Genomic DNA, 18,481 nt, shown 5'->3' on the forward strand with positions numbered 1-18,481 from the left:
TTAGAAAATGTCAAATGCATATTTCAAGAGTTGAATTATATTGAAGTAAATATTTTAAATACTGTTAATATTAAGAGCCATAAATTCAACCATATGAAAAATAGAAAACAATGTGTTAATGAAGTTTGCAGAACAAATCGAGTAATAAAAATTTAGTTATTGGCTCGGTGTGGTGGCTCCCAGCACTTGGAAGGCCGAGGTGGACAGATCACCTGAGGTCAGGAGTTTGAGACCAGCCTGGCCAGCATGGCAGAACCCTGTGTCTACTAAAAGTACAAAACAATAGTGAGTGTTGTGGCATGTGCCTATAATCCCAGTCACTCGGGAGGCTGAGGCAGGAGAATTGCTTGAACCCGGGAGGTGGAGATTGCAGTGAACCGAGATCATGCCACTGCACTCCAGCCTGAGCAACAGAGCAAGACTCCGTCTGAAAAACAAAATCAGTTATTAATAAATGTAATATCATATTTCTGTTTAAAGCCGACTATGTGCCAGGCCCTATCCTAAGATGTATTTCTCACACACACACACACACACACACACGCACATGCACACACACACATCCTCACTTAAGCCCCTTATCAGTACTATGATATGAACTCTCTGTATTTACAACTGTCCCCGTCCTAGAGATCTAGAAACTAAGGGAGAGTAAGTCTAAGACCCACACCTCGTAAATGGTTAATGGGCATTAAACTCAGGCATCTCACTAAAGATACTACACTCTGAACCATCCTATTAAACATCCTCTTTATGTAACAGGTGATTTGCATTATATCAACCAACTCAACCACCATCAAGATTACTATACATAATTAGATTCAATTTCCAGATATAATAGCTGAAGTTATGAGAGGCTGAGTATTGGGCTTAACATATGGTAAATAGAGAGTGCACTTCGGTTCATGCCTAGAAGTATATGTATATGCCCATATGTCCCATTCTTGTTCTGTCACCTCATTTCACCTTCAGGTGTATCATTCATGTACAGGTCTTTATATCTTTACATTTAGGACTAAATGTGAGAAAGTACAGACGTAAAGCAGAAGATGACTTTTCTAAATTGCCTTAGGATAATAAACGAAATAAACTGCAACTTTATTCGTTAAAAATGAAGGACTTTAAATATTTTAATCAGCCCAAGGATTAACAGACGTTCCGGGTGTGTGCTTTAGAAACACTAGGTCAAACCAGAAAGAGATGCTAAGGGTAGAGAGGAATGTGGTAGAGATAACTATTTACAATTCTTCTTCTTTCCACGTGCTTTTCTTCTCACCCAGGTTAATTTCTTACATCCCCGAGGCATAAATAATGTTCACAGTATTTTTTTCAATTTGATACACTCTGTCCTTAATTTTCAGGTAAAAACCTGGACAGCCTTAGATAATTCGACCTTCAGAGATACTCCTCACAAATGCAAAAACCCACAATATCTGGGGGAATCATTTTGCCACTTTGTTGGATTTGAAATTCATGGTTGCTGACACCTTTTTAAAACCCTGCAGTCTGGTGATGCACATGTGCTCGGCCATTTTCGGCTTGATGTATTTCAAAGCTAGAGCTCTGAGGCAAGTCCAGCAATATATTGTTGAAGAATTGAAGTGTGAGCAAGATGCCTAAGAAAGTCGTAGATTGCCTTGAAGGAGAATAAGCTGTCCAAGAAATTGTTTTTAGAGCAAGTTCAAATTGTTTCCGCTGGTACAATATGGTTGATCTTCAAGTTATTTTCATTCAAGGCAGATATGTCTATTTCAAAGCACACCTACTCCAGAAAGGCTTCAAAGCAACTGAATTTAGCCTTTGAAAAACATTTAATCTCAACCAACAATGTTCACTGGAGCTTGAACTTCATTGCATGTGTGTGAAGGGGTAATTTTCATGTTTTATATATTTATTACATTTCATACATACACATATCATATATATGTATACTATTTTTAAATCAAAACTAACAGGATGCTATCATAGTGCAGGTCTATGTCATATTGTTGAAAGCACGCTTATTTTTAAGAAATATGGAATCTTAAGTGTTTTAATGCATGGCAGATGTGCTGGGTGAGGGAGAGCAGAGAGCACTGATGTAGCCACTGAAATGAAAGCAGGGTCCCCAGGGGGAACTGGCTGCAGGGAAAAGAAGTTAATAAGAATGAGACTGTGACTACACCTCTTGTAGCATTTCTTTAAGTAGTAGAAATGGAGGAATTATGTCTCCAAAGAGGGAAATGACTGCTAACTTACATCCTAAGTTCGCATTTCCAAATTTGTCCAAGGTCTATATCCAAAGTACGGTTTATAATGTTGACTGGGAAAGAAAAAGATAAACAAAAATATGATAGAAAAATTAGTTTATTGGAAATAACATCTAACTTATCAAATGGGTAATTACCTAAAGGTAATATCACAAAGAGGTGCTACAAATATGGAAGTAATCTTTAGCTAATCCTTCTGCTGCTCCTCCTTCCACACAAACATCTAATCCATCAACAATCATGTGACTTCAGAGATCTCAAAGAAACAGCTCTTTCTATTCTTCCAAAACATTTGTTTCCATGCTAATTCTCTTGATGGTATGGTTATTTTTTCTTTGCACATTCTACTGCTGGGCACAGAGGAACTCAGTAAATGAGTAAGTACCTAGTATATAATAAACATTTTTAAACACTTGTAAATAATAAAAATAATCAGTGAATAAATGAATAGTTACACATTCATGAAATTTGTTTTAATATCAGTATTTTTATTTTTGGAATATTTTACATTTACAGAAAAGTTGCAAGGATAGTAGAGTTTCTACATGCCCTTCACTCAAACTGCTCTCATGCTAACGTTGAATGTAATTAAGAAATAAACACTGGCACAATAATATTAACTAATCTTAGGTTTAATCAAATTTTCTCATTCTTTTTACACTAATATTCTTTTCAGTTTCAAGATTCAATTCAGGGGCTTAGATTGTGAGTACTTATCATGTGTCCTTAAATCCATCCAATCTGTACAAGTTTGTCATTTTTCCTTGTCTTCTTTGATCTTTACAATTTTGTAGAATACTACTTAGGTGTTTGTAGACTGTCACTTAAATTGGGTGGGTCTAATGTTTTCTCATAATTAGACTGAAGTAATGGGTTTGGAAGGAGATTGCCACAGATCACATGAACACATAGGTGATACATGTTACTCATCAAATCATAAGAATGGCATTTGATGTCAATGTGATTTATTTCTGGTGACCTTCATTACTTGGCTAAAGTGGTATCTGCCTAGTTTTTGCACTGTAAATTTACTTTTTTTTCCTTTTCACACTGTATGTGCTAAAAGTGTGTCACCACAAGTGTAGTCCATACCCAAGAAAGGGTAAACTGAATTCTACCCTACAGAAAAATAATTATCAAAACATTTGAAGATGTGCTAAAACCACAGCAGCAATTAGCATAAATAATATTTAGGAGGAGATATTTTGTGACTGTGAAAATATTGTTTCTCCTTAAAGTTTTGTCCATTAGTGTTAGCATTCATTAAATAATTTTGCCACTGATAATAACCATGGTTACATTGGAAAAACCTTTCTAGGCATTGGCTTAGGCAAAGACTTTATGACCAAGAACTCAAACACAAATGCAACAAAAACAAAGATAAATAAGTGGGGCTTAATTAAACTAAAGAGCTTCTGCACAGAAATGGAATGGTCAGCAGAGTAAACAGACAACCCACAGAGTGAGATAAAATCTTCACAGTCTATACATCCAACAAAAAACTAATATCCAGAATTTAGGAGGAACTCAAACAAATTAGCAAGAAAAAAATTCCCATCGAAAAGTGGGCTAAGGAAATGAATAGACAATTCTCAAAAGAAGATATACAAATGGCCGACAAACATGAAAAACTTTTCAACATCACTAATGATCAGGGAAATGCAAATCAAAACCTCAATGCTATACCATCTTACTCCTGCAAGAATGGCCCTAATTAAAAAATAAAAAATTAATAGATGTTGGTGTGAATGCAGGGAAAAGGAACACTATACTACTGGTGGAAATGTAAACTAGTACAATCATTATGGAAAACAGTGTGGAGATTCCTTAAAGAACTAAAAGTAGAACTACCATTTGATCCAGCAATCCCACTACTGGGTATCCACCCAGAGGAAAAGAATTCATTATGTGAAAAAGATACTTGCACATGCATGTTCATAGCAGAACAATTTGCAATTACAAAAATATGGAACTAGTCAAAATGCCCATCAATCAATGAATGGATAATGAAATTGTGATATATGTATTTTATATTTGTCTATATATGAGATGGAATACTACTTAGCCATAAAAAGGAACAAAAAAAATGGCGTTTGCAGCAACCTGGATGGAACTGGAGACTATTATTCTAAGTGAAGTAACTCGGGAATGGAAAACCAAGCATTGTATGTTCTCACTGGTAAGTGGGAGCTAAGTTATGAGGATGCAAAGGCATGAGAATGACACAGTGGACTTTGGAGACTCAGGGGAAAGAGTGGGAGTGGGGGTGAGGGATAAAAGACTACAAACGTTGTTCAGTCTATACTGCTTGGTGATGGGTATACCAAAGTCTCACAAATCACCACTAAGGAACGAACTTATGTAACCAAATACTACCTATTTCTCAAAAACCAGTGGAAATAAAAAATTTTTTAAAAATTATTAACCATGCTGTTTTAAGGATGATTTTCTTTTTTCCTCGTTTCATCTACATTTATTAACTAGAATTCTATAAAAATAATTGTCCTTTCTTGTTCATTCATTTAATTATTCCAGCATGCATTTTTTTTTAAGACGGGGTCTTACTCTGTTGTCCAGACTGGAGTGCAGTGGTGTGGTCATAGCTCAGAGTTCACTGTAGCCTCCAATTCCTGAGTTCAAGAGAGCTTCTTGGCTCAGCCTCCAGGGAAGCTGTGACTACAGTTGAGTGCAACCACTCCCAGCTAATAATTTTGTTTTTAATTGAAATGGGGTCTCACTATGTCATCTAGGTTGGTCTCAAATTACTGGCCTCGAGTGATCCTCCCACTTTGGCCTACCAAAGTGTTGAGATTATAGGCATGAGCCACTGTACCTGGCCTCAAACATGCATTTTATTCAGTTTGAATTCCTAGTTATTTTATTTTCAGAGTTATAACCAAATATGATATTCTTACTAATTCTGTACAAATTGTTCCAGCTTTGTGATTGAGTCTATCAGACTGTCTTTTATGTCCTTTTGACATTCCCTCTTTTTGTCCCTTTCTTACTTTCTGAACTGAAAAGGTGGTCCAGCTTATCTTGTATTTTCCATGTCCCAGGTCTACAATGTCTTTTCCACAAGGAACCCTTGGTTACCTTTTATTGGAGCATGGTATTGAGAAACCAACATCTGAGCATTAGGTGTGCTCATTGCAAATAGAGTATCACTCCTTCTGGGCTCTCACAGAAGACAAGAGTTAGAAAATACATGTATTTACACTAACTCATGTATACATTCATACTATATTTACTTGCTTATCTTTCTATTTGTATATATAGGAAAATAAACATGAGCCCATATTGACATATCTAATTCTAATCTTGCACCACATGGTTCATTTTAATATTTTCTCCTTGTTTGTTTTTAAATTTTCTGTCAGTGAGTGGCCCAACTCTCATTATCTATATTTATTCAATTTTAACCCAAATATAAATATGAAGTAACTTCAAAATTGCTGATCTACCCTATGAAAGATGCATTTACCAACAATAGTACAGTGTTTGTCAGTGTTTGTATGCCTTTTAAAAAAAATTACTGAAACTTATAGTATCAAAACAAACTTTCCAAGTTACTGTGGCCAATTTTTTTTACCCAATGACTTCAGGACAGTTATATATTTGCAATACAATTTAATGTTACAATATAGATTATTAATTTATACCAGGCTGAATTTTATTCTTAGTTCCCTCCTAAATCCTGATTTGTTTGTATTTGCATACAGTAAAATTTAGTTTTAATGTCATACAGTTCTTTGTGTTTGGACAAATGCACAAACCCACAGATCCCTCACTCTAGTATCATACAGAATGTTTCATCACTGTAAAATTTTCTCTGTGTCTTCTCTTTGTTGTCAACTGTTCTTCTGTCTTCTGAACTAGTGCAATCACTGTCTTCCTTCCCTATAGTTTTGTCTCTCCTAGTATAATACATAAATGTCTGTATTCTTGCACTTAGCAAAATACATTTAACGTTCATCTGTGTTCTTGCATAAATTAATAGCTTTTTCCTTATTATCTCTGAATATTCCATTGCATGCATATATCATAGTTTGTTTTTTCCTTAAATTGTTGCTGGCCATCTTGATTTCATCCAGTTTTTGACAGTTGTGAAGAAAGCAGCTGCTGTATCTCTATCTATCTACCATGTAGGTTTTATGTAAACATAAGCTGTACATTCCCTGTGTAAATATCTAAGATTAGAATTGCAATTTTGACTACCAAATTTATGTTTAATTTAATAAGAAGCTGCCATACTATTTTCCAAAGTGGCTGTATAATTTTGCATTACCTTCTGCAATGAATGAGAGTTTCCGTTGCTCTGCAACTTAATTAGTAAATAGTATTGTCAGTTTTTTTTTTGAATTTTAGATTCTAATACATGTATATCAATATCTCATTGTTTAATTTGCATTTTCCTAATGACAAAATACATGGAATATGTTTTTATATATTTACCCTTTATATCTCTTTTTTGGTGAAAGATAAAAGCATAGGGAATGATCTAAACAATCTTTCCCTATACTTTATTATAGAGTTATATGTTTTCTAATTGTTTCTAATTGTTGAGTTTTAGGATTTACTAAATATTATGAATAGAAGTCCTTTACCAGCTACGTGATTATAAAGCATTTTCTGACAGTCTGTGGCTTGTCTTTTTCTTTCCTTTATAATGCAATTCAAAGGGCAAATTTTACATTTTGAGTTAGTATAATTTATTAATCTTTAAAAATTTTTATTATTCAAGATTATAGTGCTTTCTCTAATAACTAACCAACAAATCTAAGGTTACATAGATTTTTTCCTATGTTTCCTTATAACGTTTTACTATTCTATATTGTACGTTTTATTTAATTTATGTATAAATGTAAGGTGTGTGCTAAGGTGTATTTGCGTATTTCACTCTGTTCTATCAGTCTATAGGTCTGTCTTTATGCCAGTACCATATTATTTTTTCAAATACATTCAACGATTTATTTTATTTTTCTATGTGTTTTTAGTTGTAATTTTATTTTCTGTGGCTACATATTAGGTTTCTGTATTTTGGGTACATGAGATATTTTGATACAGGCATACAATGCATAACGATCACATCAGGGTAACTGGAGTATCCATCACCTCAGGCATTGATCCTTTCTTTGTGCTGCAAACAATCCATTTATAATCTTTTAATTATTTTAAAATATACAATAAATTACTATTGATTGTAATAACTCTGTTGTGCTATTAAATACTAGATCTCATTCATTCTAACTATATTTTTGTGTCCATTAATCACTCTCAGCCCTCCTCCGACCCCCTTCCTCTGCCCTTCCCAGCCTATGGTAACTGTCATTCTATTTTCTATCTTCATGAGTTCAATTGTTTTAATTTTTAGTGCCTTCCCACAAATAAATGAGAACATTTGAAGTTTGTCTTTTTGTGCCTGGCTTATTCTACTTAACATCCTTCAGTTCCATCCATGTTGTTGCAAATGACAGGATCTCATTCTTTTTTATGGCTGAATATTACTCCATTGTATACATTACTACATTTACTTCATCCGTTCATCTGTTGACGGACGCTTTAGGTTGCTTCCAAATTGTGGCTATTGTGAACAGTGCTGCAATAAACATGTGACGTGCATACATCTCTTTGATATACTGATTTCCTTTCTTTTGGGTATATAACTAGCAGTGGGATTTCTGGATCATATGGCAGCTCTACTTGTAGTTTTTTGAGGAACATTTAAACTGTTCTCCATAATGGTTGTATTAGTTTATATTCCCATGAGAAGTGTATAAGGGTTCCCGTTTTCCATATCCTTCCCAGACATTGGTATTGGTTGCAATGTCTCCCTTTTCATCTCTGACTTTATTTATTTTGGTATCCTCCCTTTTTTCTTAGTCTGGATTGAGGTTTTCCAATTTTGTTTATCTTTTTAAAAAGCAAACTATTTGTTTCATTGATATTTTGTGTTATTTGTTTAATTTTATTTATTTCCACTCTGCTTTTTATTATTTCTTTTCTTCTACTAACTTTTGATTTGGTTTGCTCTTGTGTTTTTTTAAGTTCTTTAGGATATATTGCTAGGTTGTTTATGTGAAGTTTTTCTACTTTTTTGATGTAGGTGCTTATTGCTATAACCTTTCCTCTTAGTACTGCTTTCATTGTATCTCTTAGGTTTTGATATGTTGTGTTTCTATTTATATTTTTTTTCAAGGAATTTTTCAATTTTCTTCTTAATTTCTTCATTAACCTACTGGGTCATTCCAAAGCATATTGTTTGATTTCCATGTATGCGTATTGTTTTCTCTGTTACTGATTTCTAGTTTTATTCCATTGTGGTCAGAGAAGATGCTTGATTTTTTTTCAATTTTTTTTGAATTTTTAAGACTTATTGCATATGGTCTATCCCTAAGAATGATCGATGTGCTGAGGAAAATAATGTGTATTCTTCAGCTGTTGGATGAACTGTTCTGTAAATATCCATTAGGTCCATTTGGTCTATAGTGTAGATTAAGTCCAATATTTCTTTGTTGATTTCCCATCTGGAAGATCTGTCCAATGCTGAAAAGGGTGTTGAATTATCCAGTTATTATCGTATTGGGTTCTATCTTTCTCTTTAGCTCTAATAATATTTGCTTTAAATACCTGGATGCTCCAGTGTTGGGTGCATATATATCTATGATTGTTATATCCTCTTGCTGAATTGATTCCTTTGTCATACTATAATGAACTTATTTGTTTTGTCTTGAATTTACTTTTATTGAGATAAGTATAGTTACTCCTGTTTATTTTTGGTTTCCATTTATGCAGAATAACTTTGTTCATCCATTTATTTTTGGTCTATATGTATCTTTATACATGAAGTGCATTTCTTGTAGGCAACAGATCATTTGGGTCTTGTTTTTTCTCCATTCAACCACTATATGTCTTGTATGGGAGTGTTTAATCCCTCCCTCCCTCCCTCCCTCCCTCCCTTCCTTCCTTCCCTCCCTGCCTTCCTTCACTCCCTGCCTCCCTCCCTCCCTCCAATTTTATGTTTAGTAAAGGTGTTTTTCTCCGGTTCTGTGTTTTAGTTTCTTACTTTATATTTTTTGTGTGTCTTTTTTTTTTTTTTTTGATTTGAGGTTACCGTGAAGCTTGCAAATAATACTTTATAACACACTAATTATTAACTAATAACAACTTAATACAGTTTGCAGAAACTAACCAACAAGAAAAAAGAAAAAAAAAAAGGATTCTATAATTTACCTTAATCCCAAAACTTTTTAACCTTTTTGTTTTTTCTATTTATATCTTATTGTGCTCTCTACATATTGAAAAGTTGTAGTTATTATTTTTGATAAGATCATCTTTTAGTCTTTCTATTTAAAATATAAATAGTTTCGATACCACAATTACAGTGTTATAATATTCTACATTTGTCTGTGTACTTACTGCTACCAGTGAGTTTTGTACCTTCAGATGATTTATTAGTGTTCTAATTAGTTTACTCATTAGTGTTCTTTTCTTTCAGAATAATGAACTCCCTTTAGCATTTCTTTTAGGACAGGTCTGGTGTTGATGAAATTCCACAGCTTTTTTTTTATTTGGGAAAGTCTTTATTTTTCCTTCAGGTTTGAAGGATATTTTCACTGGATGTACTACTCTAGGATAAAAGTTTTCTTCCTTCAGTACTTTTAATATGTCATGTCACTCTCTCCTGGTCTGTAAAGTTTCCATTAAGAAGTCTATTGTCAGATGTATTGGACTTCCTTTGTATGTTATTTGTTTCTTTTCTTCTGCTGCTTTTCATATCCTTTTGTACCCTAGACCTTTGGAAGTTTGATTATTAATATGTCTTGAGAGTCTTTGGGTTAAATCTGCTTGATATTCTATAACCTTCTTGTAGTTGAATATTGATATCTTTCTCTAGGTTTGAGATGTTCTTTGTTATTATCCCTTTGAAAAAAATTTCTACCCAGATCTCTGTCTCTACTTCATTGTAATGCCAATAACACATAGATTTGCTACTATGAGGCAATTTTCCAGATCTTATAGAATGCTTCATTCTTTTTCATTCTTTACTTTTTGTTGACTCTTACTGTATATTTTCAAATATGCTGTCTTCAAGCTCACTAATTCTTTCTACTGCTTGGTCAATTCTGCTATTAATAGACTCTGATACATTCTTCAGTATTTCAAGTACATTTTTCAGCTCCAGAAATTTTGCTTGATTCATTTTAATAATTTCAATGTCTTTGTTAATGTTGTTTGATAGGATCTGAATTTATTCTCTGTGTTATCTTGAAGTTTGTTGCGTTTCCTTAAAACTGCTATTTGAATTATCTGAAAGATCACATATCTTTTTCTTTCCATGATTGGTCACTGGTGACTTATTTAGTTCATTTGGTGAGTTTGTTTCCCTGATGGTCTTGATGCTTGTAGATGTTTCTTGTCTAGGCATTGAATGGTTAGGTATTTATTGTAGTCTTCACATTTTGGGCTTATTTGTTTTCATCTTTCTTGGGAAGGCTTTTTAAGCCTTCAAAGAAACTTGGGTGTTGTGATCTAAATCTTTGGTCACTTCAGCCATATCTGCCTCAGGAGGCATTCTAAGCCCAATAATTCTGTGACTCTTACAGAATCATAGAGGTGCCACCTTGGTAGGTCTTGGGTAATATCTGGGATAATTCCCTGAATTACCAGGTAGAAACTAGTTCTTTTCCCTTAGTTTACCCCAAACAAACAGATCATCTTTCTCTATGCTGAGCTTCTTGGAACTGGGGGAGGGATAACAGTAGCATCCTATGGCCACCACCACTGGGACTATGCTGGGTCATACCTGAAGCCCACATAGACTGAATCTTGCCCAAGGCCCACAGTGACCACTGCCTAGCTACAGTTCATGTTCACTCAAGGTTCAATAACTCTACAATCAGAGGTGGCAAATCCAGCCAGCCTTGTATTCTTCTCTTCAGGGAAACATATATCCCTCAGTCCCAGGCAGGTCCAGAGATGCCATCCAGAAGCCAAGTCTGGAGTTTGGAACCTTAAGAATCTACCTGGGTTTTATTCTACTGTGGCTGAGCTGGCAACCAAGCCACAAGATGAAGTCCTTTCCACTCTCCCTTCCCTTTCTTTCAGTCTTTATGCAAGCAGAGGAATCTCTCCCTGTGGCCAACACCACTCCAGGCTCATGGTGAGTACTGTCTGGCTATTGGCTATTTCCAAAGTTCACTTAAGATCTGAAGGCTCTTCAGTCAGCTTGTGGTGAATGATGCCAGGTCTGGGTCTTTCCCTTTAGGCCAGTGGGCTCCCCTGTGGCCCAGGGCTAGTTCAGAAATGCCATCTATCAGCCAAGGTCAAGAATTAGGGACCCCAGAGCCTACTTGGTGCTCTACCTCACTGTGGTCAAGCTGGTATCCAATCTGCAAGACAAAGTACCCTTTATGCTTCCCTCTCCTTTGCCCAAGTATAAGGAGTCTTTCCCTGTAGGGAATGTGCTGGGTCACACCCGAAGCTGTCACAGCTCTGAGTCTTGCTCAAAGCGTGTAGTGAGTACTGCCTGACTACTACTGCTGAATATTCAGGGCCCAAGGGCTCTTTAGTCAGCAGATGATGAATCTTTCCAGGACTGGGTCTTTCCCTTCAAGTCAGCAGGTCTCCTTCTGGCCCATGGTGTGTGGAAATTTCATCCTGGATCTAGGGCCTGAAATAGGGGCCCGAGGACTCTGTCTGTTGCCCTGTTCTGCTGTGGCTGAGCTTGTATCTGAATTACAAGACCAAGTCTTCTTTACTCTCCTCTTTCCTTTCCTCAAGAAAAAGAAAGGATCTCTTTTGAAGCCATGAGCTTTGCTGCCTGGGGTTAAGAGAGTGGTAAAGCAAGCACTTCCTTGGCTGTTCCAGCTCGTGTCTGACTAGGTCACACGCACTCCAAGTCCACTGGTTCCAAGCCTAGCACAGCACTAATACTTGTCAAGGAATTTCAGTCCTTGTGGCCTAGACAAGTTTATTCAGTACTTCACATCACTTTAGTGGTGGTAGGCTGTGGTGGTGGGCATTGCTGGAACTCAGGTTCCTATCACTAGGATATACAATTCACCTCTGGCTAGGGCTGGTCTAAATGTCCCCCCTATGGATGTCAGCTTAATTCTGCCCCATGTTGCTTTCCATTGTGACAGAACAGCACTGAGTTCCAATGCAAGTCCCACAATCACTGTGTTTTCTCTCCCCTAGTTCTCAGATTCTGTCTCTGTGTCACACTGCTGCTACCAGATTATGGGACAGAGGTGGTGTAGGCAAATTGAAACTGCCTTTGCTACCCTCTTCAGTGACTGTTTCCTTGATATAAGGTTAAAACCGGGTACTGTGATTGCTCATGTGGTTTTGGTTTCTTTGAAGATGTGTTTTATGTGAATAGTTGCTCAATTTGGTGCTCCTGTGAGGAGAACAATTGCTAGAAGCTTCCGTTAGACCATCTTGCTCTGCCTCTCTCCTTTCAAATTCTAGAATCATATTGTTTTAAGTATTATAGCATTGTAACATATTTTGAAATCAGAAATTGTGAAACTTCCAGTTTTGTTCTTTGTTCTCAATATTGTTTTGGTGATTCTGGATGTTTTAAGATTACATATGAATTTTAGGATAAATTTTTCTATTTGCATGGGGAAAAATCATTGAGATTTTGATAAAGGTTGCATTGTAGATGCTGTGGGTATTACTGACATCTTAGCAATACTAAGTTTTCTAATTCATGAACATAGGATGTATTTTTTCATTTCTTCATGTGTTTAATTTTTTTCAGCAATGTTTTACAATTTTCATTGTATAAGACATTCATATCCTTAATTCCTAGTTATTTTATTCTTTTTGATGCTACTGTAATGGAATCATGTTTGTAATTTTCTTTTCACTTTATTCATTGCTAGTGCATAAAAACGCAAATGATTTTTGTGTGTTGACTTTGTATCATAACACTTTACTGAATTAATTTATTAGTTCTAATACTTTTTTGTGAAATATTTAGGGTTTTCTATCTATAATACCATATCATCTGCAAAAAGGATAATTTTACTTTTTCCCTTTTATTTAATTTTAGTGCCTAATTTACCTGGCTAGAACTTCCAATGCTGTGTAGAATAGAAGTGCTGAAAATGGGCATCTTTGCCTTGTTTCTGATCTTAGAGAAAAAACTTCAGTTTTTGCCATTGAGCATGATGTTTACTGTGGATTTTTTACATGTGACTTTTATTATGTTAAGCTAGTTTCCTTCTTTTCTTGTTTATTGAGTGTTTTCATTATGAAAGAAGGTTGAATTTTCACAGATACTTTTTCTATATCAATTGAGATAATCATGTGCTTGTTTCCCCTTTATTCTCTTAATGTGGTGCATTACATTGTCCAATTTTCATATGTTGCACCATCCTTGCATTTCGCAAATAAATCTCACTTAGTAATGGTGTTTAATTATTTTAATATAGTGCTAAATTCAGTTTGTTAGTATTTTGTTGTGGATTTTTGCATTTATTTTCATAAAGATACTGATCTGTAGTTTTCTTTTCTTGTAGTGTCACGTTCTGGTTTTAGAATCAGTATAATGCTGGCCTTAGAATTATTTAGAAAGTGTTCCCTCGTCTTCAATTTTTTGGAAAATTTTGAGAAGAGTTGGTGTAGTTCTCCTTTAAATATCTGACATAATTCCCCAGTGACATCATTAGGTTCAGGACTTCTATTTTTCAGGAAGTTTTTTGATAGCTGATTAATTTTTCTTACAGATTTTTGGTGCTTCCCACTCCATCATCTTTCAGATTCCTCTTGTTGAGAATTTTTAACATGAATGAATATGAATATTATCATATGTTTTATTTGTACCTATTGATACAATTCTGTTTTTATTTAGTCTGTTTGCATGATGAATTATATTGATTGACTTTCAAATGTTGAGGTAGCCTTGAATTTCTTTCCAAGTAAAACCCCACTTGGTCTTAATGTACTACTATTTGTATATATTACTAAATGAATTTGCTAATATTTTGTTGAGGATAGTTGAAAGAATCTTAATAAGGATTATTAGTCTACAATTGCATTTTCTTGCATTATCTTTATCTGGTTTTCAAATTATGGTAATCCTGGCATCATAAAAATGTTTGATGTGTTCCTTCTTGAACTATTTCCTTGATGTGATTGTATAAAACTGGCATTTTAAAAATTAAATATTTACTAGAATTTACTAAGAAAACCAATTAAGGTCTATAGTTTTCTTTTCAATGGTATATGCAAAAAAATTAAATTTTGTTAATTGATATAGAATTCATGCTATATATTTTCTCTTAAGTAAGTGCCAATAGTTTATGTCATTGAAAGAATTGGTCAAATTAATTTCAATAGCAATAGCTGTCAAATTTTTCACTGTATAATTGTAGCATTTCCTTATTGTCCATTTCATGTCCATGTGCTCACTAATAATGTCCTTTCTTTAATTGCTGATAGTAACAATTTCTAGTGGATCTGTTTTTCTTTGGTCAGTCTGAGTAGAAGTTCATCAACATTATTGATTTTTCTAGGAAGCAGCTTCTGAATTTATTCATTTTTTTTCTATTGTTTTCCCATTTCAGTTTCACTGATGTCCATACTAGAGTGTGGGCTAGTTTCCCTCAGACTTCTGGATATACTATATCTCTGCCTGGGCTTGTGTCTTCCCTCTACAGTGGTCCAGGAAGCATCTGCTTTCTCAGCACTTTGCTAGCTGGCTTCCATGGCAATTTCTACTCAAAGCGTTGTTACAATGGTGGGACTGAGGGAGGTGCTTTCCTGCAATACTCTTAGTATGTCCAAATGTTAGGCAGATCTTGTGAACCTGGCTCACAAATTGTGACGTTCATAAATATTCCGGCCTGTTCATCAGCACCAGGGCTAGGGCAGGCATGTATTTATGCTCTACCCCCTGAGGTGCAGCTCTTCCCTTCTATTTCCTTCTCACAACTTCGATGGGTTTTCAAAGTCTCTAAGATGTCAGTATTTACTACTTTTTCCCTGAAGATTAATGCTTTTGTTGTTTCAGAGAGGTGACAGTGTAGTGTCTGAAAGGAATTTTGTCCTTGCTTACTATTACCTTTCCCCAGCCAGTAACATGGAAGATTTCTTAAATGTACCCTAGTCTTCTGCATGCATGCCTTCAAGGATTTATGCAAGAGAAGCCTGCAAATGGGAGAAAACATCCTGAAGACCGGTCCTCATGAGCTCCATCCTCCTTTAGTAGCCTACACTGTTGCCTCGAACAATTTATTAAAAATTTTAGCTGAGTCTTCTTACTGGATTATGTGTTATCTGACAGTGTCTGCCCTAAGACTTGTTTCTAAGACAATTGGAAACTTGCACCAATTGTCTCTTCCCACATTTTGGGTCAATTGCTTTCCCTGTGACCTTACTTCTCTAATGAATTCCATAAAAGTCATTCATATGCACTTTTTCTAGGTTTTTGTTGTTGGAAGAATAGGGGGTGCTACTCTTTCCACTTTTCTACATCTTGAGCTAAAACAGTCCGACAATAAATTTTGGTATTTCAAATTTAATTGTGTAATTTTACAAAACAGTTTACCTACACTCCACCTGTGAAAATTTTTGAGAGCTCTCTGTGCCAAAATAAATATCAGGACAATTGTGGCAATAAAATAAAAAGCAACACTTCAAGCATTTATCTTATCACCAAATTCTAGAATCACAGATTCTCAAACGTTAGGTCTGGAGGATCCTTAGAAAATATTGGTTACCAATAACAAAAGCCACATGTTTATCTCAATAGATGCAGAAAAGGCCTTTAATAAATTCAACACCCTTTCATGCTAAAAACATTCAATAAACTAGGTACTGATGGAACATATCTCAAAATAATAAGAGCTATTTGTGACAAACCCATAGCCAATATCATAGTGAATGGGCAAAAGCTGGAAGCATTCCCTTTGAAAACCGGCACAAGACAAGGGTACCCTCTCTCACCACTTCTATTCAGCATAGTATCGGAAGTTCTGGCCAGGGCAATCAGTGAAGAGGAAGAGATAAAGCATATTCAAAGAGAAAGAGAGGAAGGCAAATTATCTGTCTTTGCAGATGACTTGATTGTATGTTTAGAAAACCGCATCATCTCAGCCCCCAAACTCCTTAAGCTAATAAGCAACTTCAGCAAAATCTTAGGATTTACACATTGATTACAAAAATCAATGTGCAAAAATGTGCAAAAATCACAAGCATTTCTATACACCAATAATAGACAAACAGAGAGCCAAATCATGAGTGAGCTCCCATTCCAAATTGCTACAAAGACAATAAAATACCTAGGAATCCAACTTACAAGGGACACGAAGGACCTCTTCAAGGAGAACTACAAACCACTGCTCAAGGAAATAAGAGAGGACACAAATGGAAAAACATTCCATGCTCATGGATAGGAAGAATCAATATTGTGAAAAGGGCCATACTGCCCAAAGTAATTTATAGATTCAATGCTATCCCCATCAAACTACCATTGACTTTCTTCACAGAGCTAGAAAAAGCTATTTGAAATGTCATATGAAACCAGAAAGAGCCCCAATAGCCAAGACAGTCCTAAGCGAAAAGAACAAAAGTGGAGGCATCACGCTACCTGACTTCAAACTATACTACAAGGCCACAGTCACCAAAACAACATGGCGTTGGTACCAAAATAGATATGCAGACCAATGAAACGGAATAGAGGCCTCAGAAATAACACAACACATCTACAGCCATCTGATCTTCAACAAACCTGACAAAACCAAGCAATGGGGAAAGGATTCCTTATTTAATAAATGGTGCTGGAAAGCTGACTAGCCATATGCAGAAAACTGAAACTGGACCCCTTCCTCACACCTTATACAAAAATTAACTCAAGGTGGATTAAAGACTTTAATACTAAAACCATAAAAACTCTAGAAGAAAACTTAGGCAATACCATTCAGGACATAGGATGGGTAAAGGCTTCATGACTAAAACATGAAAAGCAATTGCAAGAAAAGCCAAAATTGACAAATGGGACGTAATTAAACTAAAGAACGTTTGAACAGCAAAAGAAACTATCATCAGAGTGAACAGGCAACCTACAGAATGGGAGAAAATTTTTGCAATCTATCCATATAAAAAAGGTCTAGTATCCAGAATTGACAAGGAACTTAAACAATTTACAAAAACAAAAACAACCCCATCAAAAAGTTGGCAAAGGATATGAATAGATACTTCTCAAAAGAAGACATTTATGTGGCCAACAAACATATGAAAAAAGGCTCATCATCACTGGTCATTAGAGAAATGCTAATCACAACCACAATGAGATAACATCTCACACCAGTTAGAATGGCAATCATTAAAAAGTCAAGAAACAACAGATGCTGGAGAGGATGTGGAGAAACAGGAATGCTTTTACACTGTTGGTGGGAGTGAAAATTAGTTCAACCATTGTGGAAGACAGTATGGTGATTCCTCAAGGATCTAGAACTAGAAATATCATTTGACCCAGCAATCCCATTACTGGCTATATGCCCAAATGATTATAAATCATTCTACTACAAAGACATATGCACATGTATATTTACTGCAGCACTATTCACAATCACAAATACTTGGAAGCAACCCAAATGCCCATCAGTGATAGACTGCATAAAGAAAATGTGGTACATATACACCATGGAATACTATGCAGCCATAAAAAAGAATGAGTTCATGCCTTTTGCAGGGATACAGATGAAGCTGGAAACCATCATTCTCAGCAAACTAACACAGAAACAGAAAACCAAACACTTCACGTTCTCACTCATAAGTGGGAGTTGAACAATGAGAACACATGGACACAGGGAGGGGAACATCACACACAGGGGCCTGTTGGGGGTAGGGGTCAAATACTTAATGTGGGGACAAATACCTAACGCATGTGGGGTTTAAAACCTAGATGATGGGTTGATAACTGCAGCAAACTCCGATGTCACGTGTATACCTGTGTAACAAACCTGCATGTTCTGCCCATGTATCCCAGAACTTAAGGTATAATACATTTTTTTAAAAAAAGAATATATTGGTTCCAGTGTTTTTCTCAACCTATTATGACTTGTAGGCCTCACAGAGAATTAAGTTCACCCAATATATTTATAGTGTAATCAATTTCACAAGCGATATCAATGTACATATGTTACCTTAACCTAAGCAATCATAGTTTTCTTTTTAGACAGTACATAATTTATGAAAAATGTTCTTGAGCTAAAAGA

This window comes from Macaca nemestrina, chromosome 13, assembly GCF_043159975.1.
Source record: "Macaca nemestrina isolate mMacNem1 chromosome 13, mMacNem.hap1, whole genome shotgun sequence".
In the NCBI taxonomy this organism is placed as follows: domain Eukaryota; kingdom Metazoa; phylum Chordata; class Mammalia; order Primates; family Cercopithecidae; genus Macaca; species Macaca nemestrina.